At 42.5% G+C, this 22,238-nt stretch overlaps 1 protein-coding gene across 1 annotated transcript in view; it reads left to right on the top strand.

The window, feature by feature from the left end:
* The first annotated feature begins 225 nt into the window (after window positions 1-225).
* PXYLP1 (2-phosphoxylose phosphatase 1) overlaps window positions 226-22,238 on the top strand; it is a 118,152-nt gene continuing 96,139 nt past the window's right edge. Inside the window, exon 1 of the mRNA XM_089669508.1 lies at window positions 226-286. The gene's annotated coding sequence lies outside the window, so the exon portion shown is untranslated. The remainder of the gene's footprint in view (window positions 287-22,238) is intronic.

Here is a 22,238-nt window from a genome sequence, read left to right as displayed (position 1 = left end):
CCACCTGAAGAACGTGACCGGACTAAGTGACGTTTACATAGCAACTGTTGCTAAGCAGAGCCTCATCTCTCCGGGAGATGTCAGAGAGGGGGGCCCGACCCCCATTATCTCCAGTGTGTGCTACTCATTATGTGTCTCCTCCTCTTCCTCCCTCCCCTGCACTCTCACTCATTCATTTGTGTGTCTCCTCCCTCCTTTCGGCTCCTCTCCCTCCCTCCCTCTGCACTCCTCTCCACCCTCATCTCTTCTTGTCTGGGATCATCCGGCTCAGCGCTCAGCCTGCCAGGTAGGCAATGTTCCCTGTCCCCCTTCCTTCCCTCACCTTGCTGTCTCCTCCTCAGTGACAGGTAGGGATCTATGGAGGGATGTGTGCTGTGATCCCAGTAGTGCAGGGATGGGATGTGGAGATGACTGGCTGGGATGCGTGATCCTGGGATGGATCCCTGTGTGCTCACCATGGGCTGGATGATAATGGAGGAGGTGTCCTGTAGTGCTGTGACCCCCTCCCCCCTCTATTTGTTTAGGCAGCTGCAGGGACTTTAGCAGCACTTGTGTGGTCCCAGCAGGCTGTATGTACTGCCATGGACACACGTCTCCCATGCCTTTGTCTGCAGACTTTTCTTCATGGGGGGTTGTGAGCTAGAAAACCCTGGCTGTTCCTGTGATTGCTGCATTAGGCATTATTTGGGGGAATGGGCACAGTCGGGGGGTTTGGGGGTAAAGTTTCATCAGACTGTCTGACTTTATTCAGAGGCGGGGCTCATTTATATCAGATGCAATCAAACGCAGTATAAACGCACCTACTGGAAAACGAATGGATTTCAGCGAGTCCAGTCGGCATCCTAGCTGCACCTTCATGTGATCAAAAGTAAAGTACAGCATGATTCATTGTTTTCTGAGCATGAGCCTTTCTAAATGTACATGAGTGCATCACAAATGCAAAATGAGTAATGCCAAATAAATGCGACAAAAACGTGCTGCAAATACAATAAAGAAAGCATGTAAAGGCACATATGGAACGTCACGGTGTACATGTGTATGGTGGTGTAAAGGCACATATGGAACATCACGGTGTACATGTGTATGGTGGTGTAAAGGCACATATGGAACGTCACGGTGTACATGTGTATGGTGGTGTAAAGGCACGTGTGGAACGTCGCACTGTACATGTGTATGGTGGTGTAAAGGCACATATGGAACGTCACGTGTACATGTGTATGGTGGTGTAAAGGCACGCGTGGAACGTCGCACTGTACATGTGTATGGTGGTGTAAAGGCACATATGGAACGTCACACTTTACATGTGTATGGTGGGGTAAAGGCACGTATGGAACGTCACAGTGTACATGTGTATGGTAGTGTAAAGGCACGCGTGTAACGTCGCACTTTACATGTGTATGGTGGTGTAAAGACACGCGTGGAACGTCGCACTGTACATATGTATGGTGGTGTAAAGGCACGTGTGTAACGTCACACTTTACATGTGTATGGTGGTGTAAAGGCACGTGTGTAACGTCACACTTTACATGTGTATGGTGGTGTAAAGGCACGTGTGAAACGTCACAGTGTACATGTGTATGGTGGTGTAAAGGCACGTGTGGAACGTCACACTTTACATGTGTATGGTGGTGTAAAGGCACGTGTGGAACGTCACACTTTACATGTGTATGGTGGTGTAAAGGCACGTGTGGAACGTCACACTTTACATGTGTATGGTGGTGTAAAGGCACGTGTGGAACGTCACACTTTACATGTGTATGGTGGTGTAAAGGCACGTGTGGAACGTCACACTTTACATGTGTATGGTGGTGTAAAGGCACGTGTGGAACGTCACAGTGTACATGTGTATGGTGGTGTAAAGGCACGTGTGGAACGTCACAGTGTACATGTGTATGGTGGTGTAAAGGCACGTGTGGAACGTCACAGTGTACATGTGTATGGTGGTGTAAAGGCACGTGTGGAACGTCACAGTGTACATGTGTATGGTGGTGTAAAGGCACGTGTGGAACGTCACACTTTACATGTGTATGGTGGTGTAAAGGCACGTGTGGAATGTCACAGTGTACATGTGTATGGTGGTGTAAAGGCACGTGTGGAACGTCACAGTGTACATGTGTATGGTGGTGTAAAGGCACGTGTGGAACGTCGCACTGTACATGTGTATGGCGGTGTAAAGGCACGTGTGGAACGTCACAGTGTACATGTGTATGGTGGTGTAAAGGCACGTGTGGAACGTCACAGTGTACATGTGTATGGTGGTGTAAAGGCACGTGTGGAACGTCACAGTGTACATGTGTATGGTGGTGTAAAGGCACGTGTGGAACGTCGCACTGTACATTTGTATGGTGGTGTAAAGGCACGTGTGGAACGTCGCACTGTACATTTGTATGGTGGTGTAAAGGCACGTGTGGAACGTCGCACTGTACATTTGTATGGTGGTGTAAAGGAGCACATTATTGAATCTGTGTGTAGTGTGCAGCTGAAGCTGTGGCTATACTGTACATGGCTTGTTTTCTGTCGTTCAGAGAAAAAAATCGATCAATTTCCCCCTAAACACTAACAGCATGAAGGGAGGATTCCATTCCATACAATGTTTAGATATACATTGACTGCGTTTGACAGGATTCATCTGATCATTGTTCAGTCGATAAATTTCCACGTTTGTTAAAATGACAGAAATCTGAATTTCAAGTGTTACTAAACCCAGGACCCTGCATTCACTATGTCTGGTCTCCCACAGAACATGGCAATGCAATTATTTTGGTAAATATAAATTGATAAATACCTTTTTCTCATCAGCAGTATATAGCAGTCTTGTGACTTCCGTCAGTGTCTGGCCAAGCACTGGTTAAAGCTTCTAGGAGGATTTTTTATTCTCCACTGATTGTCCCATGAGGCTGCATAACCCCTGACCCTCTGAACAGCGCTGATTGGCCCTCTCTAGCAATGCACACCAAACTGAGCATGTGCAGCTTGCCCCCAAGGCTCTGCTCTATCAGCAGATAAGAGTGGGGACTGTGGAAGAAGGGGAAGATCAGAGAAGAGAGGATTGAACATCTTTTTTACACAATGAACCCCTTAGGTTCCACAGTGAGTATAACTAGGCATGCTTTACTGCATATACAGACTGATTTTGCTGTTGTGGGTTTTGTAACACTTTAAGGCTTAGGTTACGCTTGCAGTTAGGGGGGTGGTAAATACAGGCAGTTGAGATGCGTTTCAATGCCCTCAACTGCCCTCCTCTTTAAGCTGCAAAGGCAGCTGAATGGGGGTGTACACATGCCATAGTCAGGAGGATGCTATGCAGCATGACAAAAATTAGTCCTCTATCACGTTACGCAGCCAGTACTGCCACTGAACAGGACGTATTAAAGGAACAACGCCATTATCACAAGCCAAACACTAGGCTCCCTGCTGTGGTGCGGTATTCCCATTTATACAGCTTGTTTGGCTTACAGATAAAAACAGTCATTCAGGAGGTAGCAGTATCACCTCCTGAATGCCTGTCATCTGTGCCTGCACCACTGTGTGAATAGCCGTCCACCACTGTACACAACAACCCAGGTGTAAATGAGCCCTAAGGCTAGGTTCACACTGTGCGGGGTGGTTGTGGGTGCGGGAATCGCAGCTGTTCCCGTAGCTAAAATGTGCTGCTCTGTAGAGACACACAGGGCTGCCATTCATGGTTAATTGCATCCCCATGCATCTCAACCTGCTGCTTGTTTGCCGGTGTGGAAACTGCAGGGAAGTCACATGGTGCAAAAACAGCATGCGATTTCCCTGCGGTTGCATTTTTACAATGGTGCGATTTTCCCTGCGGTCACATTTTCAAATGAATGGGCTGCCGTGCCCACATAAGCGCAGACTGCAAGTGTGAACCTAGGTTAAGTGTATAGCATGACATTCTTATATATTTCCAACAGTCCAGCCCAGTTCCAAATCCAGTTCTCATTAACTGTGTTGCCACCCATGTAATGAATATTTGCGCCGGCAAAGAGAGTTAACTGTAACACACGTGCCAAGTACATGCATCCATGGACGGCCCGAGGTTTCTGTGCTGAGAGTGCGCTCCCTGCACAGTGACCAAGTGGCCATAGACAGCTCTTGGTTGTTGGTCATGATTGGGAGCTGGCAGGATGGGCTCCCAGTCATGTGACCATTGTGACCACCAATCACAGTAGTCCCATACATGGAAAGTCTGTCCTGCCCTTGGGTGTATAGACCCATTTAAATTTTTGCAGGGGCTGGGCAGGAAGGGGTTAAAGTGGTTGCAAGGCTCAAGTTTGTTTACCTTCATGTATTCTATTCATGAAGGTAAAAAACGTGTGCAGCGCCCCCCCAATCCTTACCTGAGCCCCCTCCCAAAGAGCGATGCTTACAATAACCTCGGCTGTATGCAGACTCTTCCTCCTGCTGTCATACACAACCAGTGAGCCAATAAGAAGAGAGTGGGAGTGGGGCCAAGCTGCATCTCTATGTGACTTATGGACGGGAGCGGGAGCAAGCACACAGCAGTGCCCCCAGGGCAAGCAGCTTTCTTTGGGGGCTTTGCTCGAGGAGGAGAGCCAGAGCGACAGCAGGGGACCAAAAAAGAAGAGGATCAGAGCAGCTGTGTGCAAAACCACTGCACAGAGCAGGAACATATAGACATGTTTATTTTGGGGGTTTTTTTAATGACGCTTTAATATCACTTAATTGTTTTCACTCAACATTCACCCAAGATTCACTCCTATTCAGTTAAGATTTATTTGCAAAAATGGGTAACTCAGAGGCGAAATTGTGTGAATCGTGGGTGAAAACATTGATAAATGGACCCCATCTGGGAGACTAGGTGGCAATAAAAACATCACAGAGGTGTCAACCCTTCTCTGAACTTGAATAGAGTGTTTAATGTCATTTTTCTCTTCCGGTGACTGAGGGGCATCCAGCAATACAATTCTATAAAAATAAATAAAAGGTTTGGTTGGAGTTTGGCTTTAACTTTTTAAACAGAGAATGTATAGTGATTAGCCTTGTGTTATTTACTGAACAGTATGATTTCCAAGGTTTGAGAATAGCACAGTGATCTCGTGAATGATTATTTCTTTGTTCCCTCCAGCCGTCAGTCTTTGTACAGGCTGTGAGTAGACTAAGCCGAGTAATGGGCATCAGTCTCCTTACAATCTTACATCAGCGTGTTACTAGTAGATAGAGCTGATTAAAGGGCATCAGTGCCACAGACCGTATAGCATTACATTGTTCAATATTGATTTATTGTTTTCAAGCTGCATTCAAAACTGAACTCCAAGGCAGATAAAAACACCATTTAGGCAGATGCCTGTGCAGCTTTCGGCTTCACATCTGGGTGCCCACTGTGCATGCGCGAGTTCTGCCGCACTTTTTGATTGGTCCCACAGTCTTCTGTGACCTGTCACATTTCAGAAAAGACTGATGGGAGGGAGGGGGGAAGGAGAACTTCCGCTCAGATCACCTAGGCATGAGGTGTCAACAGGGGCAGACTGACAACTCATGGGGCCCCCCGGCAATAGGGGATTATGGTGCCCCTGTGTCCTTGCCCAAACTCAAAAAAGCCTATGAAAAAGGTACCAGGGGCATCTCATGGGGCCCCCTACTGACCCCAGACCCTCGGGCAGTGCCCGAGTTTCCAAATGGTCAGTCTGCCCCTGCTGGTGGCCCTCCAGCTGTTGTGAAACTACAAGTCCCATCATGCCTTTGCCTTTGGGAGTCATGCTTGTAACTGTCAATCGTGCAATCCCTCATGGGACTTGTAGTTTGGCAACAGTTGTAGGGTTGCCAGTTTGACACCCGTGACCTAGACGATCCGAGTGGGAGCGGGTACCTGTCAAAACTAGGTACCAGCTGCCCCACTCAAATTACATGCCAAGCAGATACAAGCAGCATCTCCATGCTGACAGGAGAGAGACCTGTGTTGTTTACACACTGGTCTCTCCACTGTGAGCTTTGCTGACAATCGCCGAGTGATCCCGGTGATTTGACATCCCCAGCCGTCAATAGTGGCGCACATGCACGCCTCCTACCCGGAAGTGCAAATCACATGTATATATACGTGATTTTGTCTGGCCATGACACCCTGTAGCAGTACTTCTGCTATAGGGTGGATGGCAAGTGGGTAACCTCTGGAGGAACCTGGTTGAAGATGGCTGACAAAGGAAGAAGACACAAGACCGCTCTGAATTTCTGCCATGTTCAACAGGTATTTTTTGTAGTTGTCAAACAGACAGCGAAATGTTTCCAACTATATGTTTAAAAGACCAAAAAATGGCAAAATAGAGATGTTTATTATTTGGGGTTACATAATGTCTTCTTCTTTGATGACAGTCCAGACTTTAGAATGTTTTCATTATCTCCACCATTGGCAAACTTCACCAGAAACCAGTGTATGCATTAAAATGGATCAAATGACATACTTTGTTTTCCAGATCTGGATGGTAATATATGATTGCATTAGTTGAATGAATGCAGGACGAATCCCAGTGGTATTTGTGTGTGTTACTGCAGTGTACAAAAGCTCACACAGCTGTACAGGTGAAACTCGAAAAAATAGAATATCGTGCAAAAGTTCATTTATTTCAGTAATGCAACTTAAAAGGTGAAACTAATATATGAGATAGTACAAGCCGTGATTTGTCATAATTGTGATGATTATGGCTTACAGCTCATGAAAACCCCAAATCCACAATCTCAGAAAATTAGAATATTACATGCAATCAATAAAACAAGGATTGTACATAGAACAATATCGGACCTCTGAAAAGCATAAGCATGCATATGTACTCAGTACTTGTTTTGGGCCACTTTTGCAGCAATTACTGCCTCAATGCTGCGTAGCATGGAAGCTATCAGCCTGTGGCACTGCTGAGGTGTTATGGAAGACCAGGATCCTTCAATAGCGGCCTGGTAGATGACTGCATTGACCTTGGACTTAGTGAAGCACAGTGGACCAACACCAGCAGATGACATGGCTCCCCAAATCAACACAGACTGTGAAAACTTCACACTGGACTTCAAGCATCTTGTAGTGTGTGCCTCTCCATTCTTCCTCCATACTCTGGGTCCTTGGTTTCCAAATGAGATGTAAAAGTTGCTCTCATCAGAAAAGAGGACTTTGGACCACTGAGCAACAGACCAGGTCAGTTTTTCTTTAGCCCAGGTAAGACGCTTCTGAAGTTGTTTGTTGTTCAGGAGCAGCTTGACAGGAGGAATACAACATTTGAAGCCCATGTCCAGGATCCGTCTGTATGTGGTGGCTCTTGATGCACTGACTCCAGCCTCAGTCCACTCCTTGTGAAAGTCCCTAACACTTTTGAATGGCCTTTTCCTGACAATCCTCTCCAGGCTGCGGTCATCCCTGCTGCTTGTGCACCTTTTTCTTCCACACTTTTCCCTTCCACATAACTTTCTATTAATGTGCATTGATACAGCACTTTGGGAACATCCAACTTCTTTTGCAATTACCTTTTGAGGCTTTCCCTTCTTATGGAGGGTGTCAATGATGGTTTTCTGCACAACTGTCAGGTCAGCAGTCTTTCCCATGATTTTGATTCCTACTGAACCAGACTGAGAGACCATTTAAAGGCTCAGGAACCCTTTGCAGGTGTTATGGCTTAATTATCTGATTAGAGTGGGACACTTTGAGCCTAGAATATTGCACCTTTTCACAATATTCTAATTTTCTGAGATTGTGGATTTGGGGTTTTCATGAGCTGTAAGCCATAATCATCACAATTATGACAAATCACGGCTTGAACTATCTTGCTTTGCATGTAATGAGTCTATCTCATATATTAGTTTCACCTTTTAAGTTGCATTGCTGAAATAAATGAACTTTTGCACGATATTCTAATTTTTCGAGTTTCACCTGTATACTGTAAGTGTAAATGATGAGTCGCATATACAGTGTTAAAGTGTAGCTGTCATCAGCTTCATATCTAAGTTCTTTTTTGAAGTAGCATACATATGAATGGTTACAATGGCTATGAGATCACTTGTTTAGACATGTCCAATTTTATAAAAGGTAAAAAAGAAAGGCCTTCGGTGCACCAAAAAGACTCCCGAAAAAAGACTTGTAAACAATGTAGCCAACAAGAGACTTTTCAAATAGACCGTTCATATCTATGATCTTAACTGGCCTGAGCAGATCAGTAAGATTATTTTCTGAGGATTGTATCTTCCTACATGTTTTATTGTAGCCTAGGCTCAGCTGGGATGGGGAAAATATCCATCAGTGTGTGGGCTCCAACACTCCACAGAAGTTCACCATTTTAGGCTCGGTTCACACTAGTGCAACTCCAAAGTGCGACACAGAAGCGACTTTCCTGCAAATTTACACTCTATGGCACTCAAGTCACAAGAAAGTCAAATCAAGGTGATGTGGGAAACCCTTTTTTTAAAGTCACTGCAACTTTAGTCGCAAAGATTGGAACGGGTGCCATTGAAATAAATGGGGTGCGACGTGTCACGTGAGTTTGTGTCCAAAGTCGCACTAGTGTGACTGGAGCCTTAATCTGCTGCTGTTAAAGGGGCATGTTGGGAAATGTTCCATCAATCAGCAGTAAGTCAGCTGCAGACAGCGATCTGTGTATTCTGAGAGCAGTGGGTGCTGCTATAAGAACACGGGTTTATTTACTAAAATCTGGAGCAGCTCTGCATAGAAACCAATCGCCTTTTTTATTTTCAACGCTTAGTTGAATAAGCTGAAGTTGATTGGCTACCATGCACAGCTGTACCATATTTTACACTATACAGTTTTAGTAAATCAACCGCACAGTGTCCTGGCCAGGGGGATTCTTCTGTCCACCTGGTTTGTGTGTATGGGGGAATCTATACTTTCTTTTTAACCAGCAGGCTGAACGAAAAAACAATTAAACCTCATATGGCCATCTTTGGTTATCTCATTTTAGTATGTGTGTGTATGTGTATAATAAATATATATATACAGTCATGGCCGAAATTGTTGGCACCCTTGATATTTCTCCAGGAAATCATGTATTTCTCACGAAACGTATTGCATTAACACATGTTTTGCTATACACATGTTTATTCCCTTTGTGTGTATTGGGACAAAACAAAAAAAGGGAGGAAAGAAAGCAAATTCGACATAATGTCACACAAACCTCCAAAAATGGGCTGGACAAAAGTATTGGCACCCTTTCACAACTGCAGATAAATAAGAATGTTACAAGCATGTGATGCTCCTGTAAACTCACCTGGGGCAAGTAACAGGTGTGGGCAATATAGAAATCACACCTGAAAGCAGATAAAAAGGAGAGACGTTCACTTAACCTTTGCATTGTGTGTCTGTCTGTGCCACACTAAGCATGGACAACAGAAAGAGGAGACGAGAACTGTCTGAGGACCTGAGAACCAAAATTGTGGCAAAATATCAACAATCTCAAGGTTACAAGTCCATCTCCAGAGAACTAGATTTGCCTTTGTCCACAGTGCGCAACATTATCAAGAAGTTTGCAACCCATGGCACTGTAGCTAATCTCCCTGGTCGTGGACGGATGAGGAAAATTGATGAAAGATTGCAACGCAGAATAGTCCGGATGGTGGATAAGCAGCCCCAAACATGTTCCAAAGACATTCAAGCTGTCCTGCAGGCTCAGGGAGCATCAGTGTCAGCGCGAACTATCCGTCGACATTTAAATGAAATGAAACGCTATGGCAGGAGACCCAGGAGGACCCCACTGCTGACACAGAGACATAAAAAAGCAAGACTACAGTTTGCCAAAATGTACTTGAGTAAGCCAAAAGCCTTCTGGGAAAACGTCTTGTGGACAGATGAGACCAAGATAGAGCTTTTCGGTAAAGCACATCATTCTACTGTTTACCGAAAACGGAATGAGGCCTACAAAGAACAAAACACAGTACCTACGGTAAAATATGGTGGAGGTTCAATGATGTTTTGGGGTTGTTTTGCTGCCTCTGGCACTGGGTGCCTTGACTGTGTGCAAGGCATCATGAAATCTGAGGATTACCAAAGGATTTTGGGTCGCACTGTAGGGCCCAGTGTCAGAAAGCTGGGTTTGCGTCCAAGATCCTGGGTCTTCCAGCAGGACAATGACCCCAAACATACGTCAAAAAGCACTCAGAAATGGATGGCAAAGAAGCGCTGGAGAGTTCTGAAGTGGCCAGCAATGAGCCCAGATCTAAATCCCATTGAACACCTGTGGAGAGATCTTAAAATTGCTGTTGGGAAAAGGTGTCCTTCCAATAAGAGAGACCTGGAGCTGTTTGCAAAGGAAGAGTGGTCCAAAATTCCGGGTGAGAGGTGTCAGAAGCTTATTGATGGTTATAGGAAGCGACTGATTTCAGTTATGTTTTCCAAAGGGTGTGCAACCAAATATTAAGTTAAGGGTGCCAATACTTTTGTCCAGCCCATTTTTGGGGTTTTGTGTGACATTATGTCATATTTGCTTTTCTGCCTCTGTTTTATATTTGTTCCAATACATACAAAGGGAATAAACATGTGTATAGCAAAACATGTGTTAATGCAATACCTTTTTTGTGTGAAATACTTGATTTTCAGGAAAAATATCAAGGGTGCCAACAATTTCGGCCATGACTGTATATATATATATATATATATATATATAATGTGTGTGTACACACACACATAGATCTATCTATCTCATACACCACTTCATGAAGCACTCCCATAATAATATCAGAATGTGCAGTAAGAGTGGAAAAGACTGTTTAAAAACGAAACACTGTGACCAAAACAAATCAAATTTTAAACAGTGTAACAAAAAGTGTCAGCTGTGTAACAAATGTCAAGTCCTTCACATGTAGTGAACATTTCTCAAGTGTCTGTTATTCCTCCTTCATTCTCATAAGCTCATTATCCCCAGACACAGGTGAAAACCACCAACAATAAGAATCACACTCAGCCTCTCATTTGTCTCTCTCTTTCAAGACAAGAAAAAGCACTTTTTCTCCAGTAGACGTTTCCCCATTTAGCAGGATGATTTCCAACCAGACCAGATCCCAGAGGGCAGGTTTCTTGTGATGGTTCCTGTATTTAGCACATCCTCATTGTGTAACCATAAGCAGAAAGGAATCGTTCATAGTGTAAAAAACTTTTCAACATTTTTTAAAAGGATAAAATTGCACTTCTATCACATTAGTGCTTCAGTAAAGTGATTGTAGAGTTATTTTTTATTTTTAAATAACAAACATGTTATATGTACCTGCAATGGTATTGCACAGAGTGGCCTCGTATCTCCTCTTTTGGGGTCCTCCGCCAGTGCTGTCCACACCTTCTCTTCTGTGGCTGCCTCCCTAGCAAGCTGCTTGTTAGGGCGGCAGACATGTGGGCTCGATCCCGAACTGGCCTACGTGCATCTATTGACACACACAGTGCAGCTCTGCCCCTCTTCATAGGATTTGATTTACAGCAACATGAACCAATGGCTCCCACTGCTGCCCCTCCATGTCCAGTGAGGAGAAACAGAGCAGTACCATGGCACAATGCTGGATTGAGATGGGACTCAGGTAAGTATAGGTTGGTTTGAAGGGGGCGATACTACCACTGGGACATTTTTTATCTTAATGCATGGATAACCACTTTCACATATACAGTATATATAAGAATTCTTATCCTCATGCAGCTTCCTGCAATGATGTGGCAATGATGCTGTATGGCTATTGAATTCAATGCAGAGGTGTCACTCTCATGTAGGCTGTGCCTGCTTGCACTACAGTGGGATGAGAAAATTGCAGGTAGTGTGGCTTTCATCTATGTCACTGCTGAGTCACAAGCCTGTAGCTTGCCAATCTGTATCTGAGCACGCCTAGTCCTGCCTATTGCTTTATGTATTGACAGCACTGCCCCCATTGCTGAATCCCTCTCACTGTGAGCTGCAGTGTCTGGGAGGGGGAGCATTTGAGACCAGATGGAGGAATTGAAGTAGCCAGCTTTTATTTGTACTTGCCATTGAAGGGTATGTCGGGCGAAATAAATAATGCTTGTTTCCCATGTTATTTTCATTTAGAAGTTCTGCAAAGTTATAAAAATACCCGTTTATCTGCTAAAAATTACTCGAGTCCTGTTGTGGGCTGACAACACACAGTTTTTGGGGGGTTTTGTTTTATCAGCCCTGCCCAACTACTCAACCATATATCTACTCAAATCTCTACAACATAAAGATTAATCCTTCTGTATTCTATGAAAATAAAAAGATGGACTAAATAGCCCCTTTGTGATTACACAATATGTGTGGAGAACAGCTCTGAATAACTGACACTTAATAACAGATATAAGGAAATGTAATTAACAACCCAAACTGGGCAAAAAAGAAGAGTTAATTGTGGATTTACATACACTTTATGATCCTCATTCAAGCACATCCTGGTATGTGGTGACAGCACCCTGCTTTTTTTTTACTCTCAATTATTATCCTGCGTTTCCACCATCACACTGGCTTTCAATGGAGACTACAATTGGCAATTTCAGCACACAATACACAGGCAATATCCAGTGTTCTCGCCATCAGGAAACTTGTCCTGATATTTGCCATGCTGCCATTACTGGAGTGCATATAGACAGGAAGCTTAAGATCAGATGTAATGAGATGCAACAAAGGATAAAAAAAGTGAAAACAAGTATTTTATGTTTACAAAATGATTAGGATACCCATACTTCAGCAAACAGAATGTAATTTAGTTATGGCTCACGTCTACTTTTAATTGCAAATGAGCAAAACAAAGGCAGCAATAGAGCTGTTGTATGAAACGCTGTGCCAGAATGTCTAATTGGTATCCATGGGCTAAACACATGCTCTTCCTTCCCTGCACTTTTCATAAAGGTTCTTCCTTATCTATGCTCAAGGGCTAAATTATAGTCCTATAGCTGTATATAGACTAAAGAATCCATTGTCCTGCTTTTTTGCATGTGAACATCATGCAGCTGTACATGTAAATCATCTAGATTTGCAGACAAACTAAATATCACAGTTTGCTTAAAAGTTCACAGCTACATGCTGCTCATCTCCCATATTACTGAACATTTATTTGTAAATTCCAATCAATTCATTTGTTTGTATTTTTAAAACTAAAATAGATTTTTTAAAAGTTGTAAAGCGCTCCGTAAAATGTTGGCACTATATAAATCCTGTAGTATTATTATTATTATAAATGAAATTCCACCACCAACTGCATGTTTTCTTTTTTTGGGTAAAATAGAAATATAATCTATTGCCTGCAATAGCTACATATGTATTTGATTCAAGGCAGTTGGTCTCTCTCAATCCCCACAAAACACAGACCAAATCCAGTTTCTAAATCAGTGTTCTCCAAACTTTCTAAATAAAGGGCCAGTTTATGATCCTTCAGACTTTAGAGGGGGCAGACTGTGGCCAGTTGGAGTAGAAATGTCCTGGTGTAATAAGGAATAAACAGTGCCTCAGACTTGGTGGTCATTGGGTGCAAAACAATTACATAGTGTTCATGGTCAGTAAAATGAGGAATAGCATTCCATCACTGGTATTAGTGGGAGGAATAGTGCCCCATCATTGGTACTACTGGGAGGAATAGTGCCTCATCATTGATATTAGTATGCAGAATAGTGCCCCATCATTGGTATTAGTGGGAGGAATAGTGCCCCATCATTGGTATTACTGGGAGGAATAGTGCCTCATCATTGATATTAGTACGCAGAATAGTGCCCCATCATTGGTATTAGTGGGAGGAGTAGTGCCCCATCAGTGATAATAGAGGGAAGATTAGTGCCCCATCTTTGGTATTAGTGGGCAGATTAGTGCCCCATCATTGGTGTCAGTGGGAGGGATAGTGCCCCATCATTGGTATCAGTGGCGGGGGGGAATAGTGCCCCATCATTGGTGTCATTGGGAGGATTAGTGCCCCATCATTGGGAGGATTAGTGCCCCGTCATTGATGTTAGTGGGAGGAATAGTGCCCCGTCATTGGTGACAGTGGGAAGAAAGGTGTTCCATTGTTTGTGTCAGTGAAAGTAATGGTGCCCCATCACTGGTATCAGTGGAAGTGGGCCACCACTGGTCTAGGTCAGTAAATTCCAACTTCCTGTGCTCGAAGACCATCTGCAGGTCATATTTTTCACACTTCCAGGCAATTAAAAAGGACTATTTTCTGGTTGGAATATTGAGGAAGTCACGTGGCAATCGTGACGTAACGCGTAGATGCGCGGTGTCGAACTTCCGGTGGACGCCATCTTGCTACACCCAGTATTCTACAATACACCCATAATGTGGTCAAAACTGCTCGGATATATCATCCCTACTGTGACTGTGCACTTGGTGGTTTTATATTTTAAGATATTAATAAATTGAGTTACACTATGGAAGTTTCTTTTGCTTGATTTTTCGTGGTCTTGGTATAACATATATGAACATATGAGCTGTATTGCGGTGGTCTGGCATTGGAAGGAGAGCCATTACTATAAGGAAGTTACCATTTGAGGTTATGTGGAGCCACTGGAGCCTGCTATATGTAATGCTGCATGGTGTGGAGATATCTGCTGTATAGGATCCAGGGGATCCATAAAGAGTTGTGGCCCTGAAGGGTCGCGGTAAGGAGGTGAGGAGGCATTTCAGCCATTTTTAAGGATATTTATCCACCTGCGTGTGACACAAGCACTACAAGCACCAGTTGCTGAAGATTGAAGCACTTGTAATTGCATTCTTTTGCACATTACCTTTTGTACTTTTTTGGACTTTATCAATTTATCTTTAAGTGTTTTTATTCATATTTTATCGCTGTGTTTCAATAGTTTTTTGGTACATGCAATTGTTATTTGTTGGGAATTTTAACACCAGTCACTTTTTTGATTATAGGTCCTCCCTTGTATCTGGGACTCACTGGGGTTTATTTACTAAAGCTGGAGAGTCCAAAATCAGACTCCCTTCTGCATAGAAACCAATCAGCTTCCAGGTTTCATTGCCAAAGCTTCATTGAACAAGCTGAGGTTAGAAGCTGATTGGTTTCTATGCAGAAGGGAGTCTGATTTTGGACTCTCCAGCTTTAGTAAATAAACCCCACTGTGTCACTTTATTCATTTATCCCTATTGGGATTGGGTGTTTTTTGGCACTTTTTTGAGGTCCAGGTTTGGGACCAGGTATATGCACATTATCACTCGTTGTTTTACGGTCATAGATCCTTGCAGGATCCATCACATATTTATGTTTATTAATGTTTTTATGATTATATTTATTCACTTTATAATTATTTATTTTGTGTAGCGCTACATCAACATTATTTATTTATCATTGCACCTTTGGTAAAGGATAGGGTGTTAGCTGCTTGGTAATTATTTTCAATTTTGTTAACGCAGGGGGATTTCTCTTATTTTGTATTGGGAGGAATAGTTCCCCGTCATTGATGTTAGTGGGAGGAATAGTGCCCCGTCATTGGTGACAGTGGGAAGAAAGGTGTTCCATTGTTTCTGTCAGTGGAAGTAATGGTGCCCCATCACTGGTATCAGTGGAAGTGGGCCGCCACGGGTCTAGGTCAGAAAATTCCAACTTCTTGTGCTCTAAGACAAACTGCAGGTTATATTTTTCACACTTCCAGGCAATTAAAAAGGACTATTTTCTGGTTGGAACATTGAACTTGTGAATATATAACAAGAATAATAGCTGTCTGCAGATTAAAATTGTAAGGTGATTTTAATCCTATTACAAATACAAACCTCTTTATCTCTGGCATCAAACCTAAAAAAAAAAATAATATATAACATTGTTCATTTGTTATGCAGGACTCGCTAATAAACCAGGCTTCTACAAGGAACAATAAGAATATTCAAAGTGTGGTTGCTCACAGCAGCCAACTGAGTTTCAGTTTACTGTGGTCAGGCCAGTGGAACGCAAGTTCTCATTAGCTGGTTTGTGTTGATGCTTAAAAAGATGCTGCAGTACAACTCTGAGGGCCCACTGACACTGAATGCATGTGTCCAACTTCTCAGTAATAATGTTACTAATGTCTGTTCCCATCTCAGTGCTGTAGTGTAGCTTCAAATAAAAAAAAAAAAAAAAAACTATGCATAATTTTTTTTTGTCTGTGTTTTAGTGTGTTGTTAAGCCTATAGATATAAATAGCAGCATATCAAAACATATATAACATGTTTTAATGCATTGACAACAGGTATTCACAAATTTTGGTCAATGGTTGTTAACCCTATCCAATCCTAAAACACATTGAAAATATGCATCAAAACCATGTCCATGCATAAAGGAAGGACTAAGGCTGGCCATACATTTTTCAATTTTCTGTTCCTTTAGATTTACCTTCAACTATATAGTGCAAGGGCCTGCCTAAATGGATACAGCTGAAAGTGTTGTTTACGTATTGTCCTCATATTATATGGTTTTTGGTAAATCTAAAGCCTAAGGCTGGCCATACATTATTCAATTTTCTTGAGATTTTTGCTTTAGATTTACCAAAAACCATATAATAGGAGGTCAAACCCAAACAACACTTTCAGTTGTATCCAGGGGCAGACTGGCAACTCATGGGGCCCCGGGCAATAGGGGATTATGGGCCCCTGTGTCCTTGCCCACACTCAAACCACACCCAAAAAAGCCCATGAAAGGTACAAGGGGCATCTCATGGGGCCCCCTACCGACCCTGGGCCCTCGGGCAGAGCGCTCGAATGGTCAGTCTGCCCCTGGTTGTATCCAATCAGGCAAGCCCTTGCATTACATAGTTGAAGGTAAATCTAAAGGAAATTGGGCAGGAATTGAACAGAAAACTGTAAGAAAATTGTATAGTGTATGGCCAGCCTTAGTCCATTTTAAACTTGGGTTTCTTATATACTATCATGGATCTTTTGATGAAGGCCACCTGAAAGACTGACAAGTGGACCTGATCGGACCTACCGTGTTAAAGGGGCCTTACTGACTGAAGTGCATAAATAATTTGTAATTTCTGCAAAACTGACCTTTTTATTGATTGCAATTTACATTTTATCTAGCAACAAAAAAGTTAAGGAGAGTGATTCTGTAGATGCTACAAATTGGCTTGTGTGTCATTGGCTCCGCTGTCCAGTACAATGGTGTATGACAGCTGTACGCACCATGGGCAGGAACATGTTTTTACCTTGTAACCATTTTGCAGTGATCATTCCTTAAACCACAAATCAGTTGAAATAACTCACAGAGACTTGGCACAATTTGAAATCAATTGCTTGTCTCTTCCTAACCCCTGTGTGCATATATAGCGATTACTTCAAAAAGGCTTTTAATAGTTATTACTGAAAACTCATGGGAGTTTAATAATTCATTCTGCCCACTTTGTTTTCAAGCCTCAATACGTCTATTGATTATTTATTTAGTTTACAGTTTTCCAATACATCAGCTCACATTACAACGTTCGCTGTGTATCAGGCCAATTATGCCTGAATGTAACCACATTCTGTAGCACTCTTCCAGTTGTGGGAAATGGGAAAAAAAATTTGCTTCCCAGGGAATCCTCTCTGCAGACACACATTGAAGTGAGCAGCACTGAAAAGCTTTTATCCGATCTCAGATGATATTATTGCTATGTTCAGTCCAGAAGGCTGAGTAAGTAGTTATACGTACTGTATTTTACACTGAATATAGCCTAACATTGTGAGAGTTCCTGACTTTTTACAATAAATCTGTTGATTGCTATGCCCATCAACACAAAAGTATTTCAGATTTAGGTGACTTGTTAAATCTAGTTCTCAATTCTTATAACTCTCTTGATCTCTAGATGCAAGATCTGCTCAGCTGAATTCTCAGCTCTACCCATTTCCTTTATCTGTTACTAGACTATTAATTTAACATTAGAGAAAAAGTAGCAAGAACCGCCCATGTTTATATTCACAGAAGTTAGGGTGGAGGCTGCTGAGAAAATTCCTATTACTGGAGAGATATTGGAGTCCTGTAGATATTTCAGTTTTGGCTGGATATGTAACCCTGCTTCATCCTGGCTAGCTATTTCAGCAGATAAAGGTCATTTTATCTGTGCCCTACTGAATTATCCAATACTGCTGCTTTGCTTTGTTCTTACCTATTCCATAAAAGTTTATTTTTTTTGTCAATGAAAAGATTACTTTTGGTTACTGAGACTAGTTTCAAATAATGTATTAATTAAATTTCTGCACTGCCGCTTGGGGATCTAGTGGTAGTGTATAAATGGTGCTGCACCGCACCTCCCTCTGCAATGTATGATCACAACCCACGCTTAGTGAAAAAAGAAAAAAATGTGCCCGATAACAAACAGAAAAAATAAATAACTTGTATAATAAACTGTGATTAAAAGCTGAATGCAGCTCCCTTTGACAGGAGCTCAATGAACCCCTCTGATTTGGAAGATAAGTAAATTTACCTGAAAATTGCATTTAGTGTGAAATAGCAATAATAAATGCGATATCTCAGTGGTGCAAAAACCATATAAAAATATTATAAACCAAACACAAATGAATGAAATAGTGCTGTGACTGCAACCTTAATTAATATGACCCCATGACATATACTGATTTCTCAGTGAACAAATTAAAGCAAGTGCAACCATAAACACAATAATTAAGTCCCGGTGTTAAAGAACACCTTCCACATTCAAAGTGACTTGGTGATGATAATCTTGATAACAAAAATCTTGTGTTGGGTGCTCCACTCATGCTCCCCCTCCAGAGCCCCATTCACCACAAGATGTTGACCACCTGGATAAGGTAGGTCAAACAGTGTGTTTGGTGCTTCAACAAGCCCCTGGAGATGATCAGCCTCCTGTGTACTTCTGAAGTCGCTACCCACTGAACTCGGACTCCATAGATGGAAGCTTTCCAAACCATCCACAGTACTCCTCCACCACCGTGAAAAGAAATCAGAAGGAAACACCAATAGCATTATACTGCTTTTATTGTATAAAAGACACTTAAAAATGCACTTACATGTAAGCCATGTGTATGGCGCTTCAAAACCTCCTGATGACGTGACGAAACACGTAGGGTGGGGTTTGATAGTACCACTTCTGTTTCCACGAGGGAGTTCAGAGAGAGTGCAGCGGCCTAGGACATTTTGTTTTTAAAGCGCCATATGCATGGCTTACATGTAAGTGCATTTTTAAGTGTCTTTTATACAATAAAAGCAGTATAACTGCTGCAGAGATATGATAAAATATTAAAGATAAAGGAAGACTTATGTGTCTTTAATAATAATCCCTCATCTATCTCTTCCATCACTTTTTGCTGTCCTGATAAATAGCATAAAGAGTCTAGCTGGCAGGGTGTAACAGATGAGATGAAATTGTTTTATCCGCCAGGGCTCTTTCACACCATATGAATTTTTATGTAGGTTGCTATTCATGTCAGTTCAGCTGGAAAACACAACTTATCTGAAAATGCACATAAACAAAGCTCTGAGCCTTACAAGAGACAGAAATATTTGTATAGCAGATTTTCTACCTCCTGATAGGGAGGCAAGGCAGCCTGGCACTACTAACGATGCCTGGTAGTCATACCCTTGGGCATTTATGTAGGGCCGAGTCAAAATATTAACAAACTGAGGATTATTACCCACAGGTTGACCTGTGTTTTTTTTTTTTTTATTTTATTGTTTTTTCTAGTTTGCACTTTTCCTTTTTGTAGTTTTTACCAGGGTTTCGTAGAACTTGGAGTTCTTCCAGTGATTTCTAGATTTCTAGAGCTGTGGTTGATTATGGTGCCTGCATAGTTTTAAGGTTGATGCCACTTGATATAGACAGCCCGAAACCAGTGGAGCTTCCTCTGTCTTCTATAAAGTAAGTAAGCACTTACAGTAATAATCCTTTAGCTGACGGGAGGAATTCTTCCCACTAAACATCAATGTAAAGCACATTATTCCTACTGACCCTCAATGTAACACAGTATTTTTTTACCACTTTACCACCAATGAAAGTGGCATTCTTCTGACCATCAGTGTATCAGGGCACTCTTTGTACTGCCCACCACAGTGGCATTCCATCAACCCTCTTTCCCAATTGACCACCAATGTAATAAGTGTTGTTCCTCCCACCCCCCACCCCCCCCCAAAGACCACTAATGTAAGGTGACCCTTTTCCCCCCTCTACCAACGTGGGGGGGGGGCATTCTTCCCACAGGCCACCAATGTAAGGGAATGTTTTTCCTACTGTCCACCAATGTTGAGAAGCATCTTTTTTACAGGCCACTAATATACAGTAGCCTTTCGCCGATGACTACCACTGTAAGGAGCATCTCCACCACTACTGGAGGCACAAAGATGGTCTGGCAGTTTTCATAATCACTGTACTGTTCTACAGTATCCAAGACACTTTAAGACTACCATCATCAGGGCACCATGCTAATCAGAAGACTTCCTAATAGAGGAGTAACTTTATTCAACAATGTAAGCTGTGACTGGTTCACCATTTTACCACAAATGTTTCAATCAAATAAATATATACAGCAAGTGTATATACTGTGTGTGTGTGTAATATATACATACATTCAGGTATACACCTCTTAAATTCAGTAATACTTGGATGCAGATGGTACTGGCAGTTTGTCTATATGAAGGACTCTGGCAGGTCTTGCATCTTTTATGCCCAAATGGGAATTTCCCTTTTTTTTATATATTTATTTTTTCAGATTCGTTTAGGGGATGTATGACAAGCTTTCCCAGTTTTCTTAGCTATCTGTATGAGATTTACTAGGTCCAGAAAGAGATTTTGAAGTCTGTTTCTGAGCAGCACTGCTTGTCATTCTGTGGATATCTTTGGAAATTATCTAAACCAAATCGTCAAAAGCAAATTGTTGTGGCTGTTTGTATAAAAGACAAGAAGTTGTTCCACGTTTCACTTGCATCATCTTTAACCGCTTCCTGACCGCCCTATAGCACAACTTCTGCTACAGGACGGCAGGGCTGCGCAAAATCATGTGTGTATATATACGTGATTTTGCATTTCCGGGCAGGAGGCACGCGTGCGCCACCTTACCCGCACCGCTATTGGCGGCTACAGATGTCGATCACCGGGTCCCAAATGGAGATTCCCTGTCGGCAATCAGCGAGTATCACTGATGGGAGAGACCTCTCTCTCCTGCCAGCAGAAACATACTGCTGTGTATTTCTGCACAGCAGAGAAAAACACAGCAGTATGTTTCCCTAGTAAAACACACACAGCACGTGTAAACACGTAAAACAGCACAGAATTAACCCTTTGATAACCCCAGATGTTAACCCCTTCTTGCCCAGTGTCAGTGCTTTTTATTAGCACTCATTGTGACGATCGCAGCATCAGACCCCAGCCCTTCTCACCAAACTCGTGACCGAAGGACTAGCCAATCTAAAACCGCGCTGTCACGTGCGTAACAATGCCACGCCCAGCTGCACCCTGCACAAAGATTTTCCAGCTAATGGACCACAATCGATGTACTTGCAGCCTGGGAGCGGCTGTTACTGGGTCAGGTTAATTACGCAATTAACCCTTCACACTGCCACCATCTCCTTTTTGTACAGAGAAAGAAAACTCGGCAATATCAGCAATAACACTCTGATGTTTGCATAAGCGTCGGTATGCCACTGTCACCGCAGTCAGAGATATACCGAAGTTTAAAACACACACACAGTAGTGTTCTTTAGAGGCAGGGGTTCTTAGTTTGCATTAAAGAGCTTTAGAAACAGTTCAACACTTTCAGAAACTAAGTTTTTATTACTAAAAGGTCAAAGAGTGCAATCAAAATATTTACAGAAAAAGATGTAGCATATATATATATGCAATAGCACAGCAAAGAGATAACCGAAAGGAATTTAGATAAAGTACTTCCCGTCAGCCTTGGTTTAAGCAGCTTTCAAGTGTCAGAGCAAAAGGGTCCCTTATCTCCCAAAGTTGGTTCTGATGTTAAAAGGGAGAATCTTCAACTTAGCTCAAATCAGCTCAGCTTAGCTTTTTCTAGGAACTCAGCAGGGTGTCTCCTTTAAAGCAGAGAACCAATTGCCTCATTTGGGGAGGGGTGTTGGGTCGGAGACCCAAGCTGTAACCGAAAACCCTCCCAGTTGATGTCATGGTTCATAACTTATTCTCGGTGCATTTAGCAGCCTTGCCACTAGTAGATTAATATGCAGAATCACCTGCTGAACGTCTAGGTATGAAATATGACATACCTGCTGGGATGGTTAAGGAGATATCATTTTCTGCTCTCCTGTTGATGCCAGCTAGGGGATGTAATATATCAGGCGACTTGTATTAACGAGACCAATCTGAATATATGCCCGGTTTT

The sequence above is a fragment of the Staurois parvus genome, unplaced genomic scaffold (genome assembly GCF_062004578.1).
Source record: "Staurois parvus isolate SC_StPar_1 unplaced genomic scaffold, SC_StPar_1.0 ptg000078l, whole genome shotgun sequence".
NCBI lineage: Eukaryota > Metazoa > Chordata > Amphibia > Anura > Ranidae > Staurois > Staurois parvus.
The sequence above is the reverse complement of the archived record's forward strand: the minus strand, read 5'-3'. Positions and strand labels throughout refer to the sequence as shown.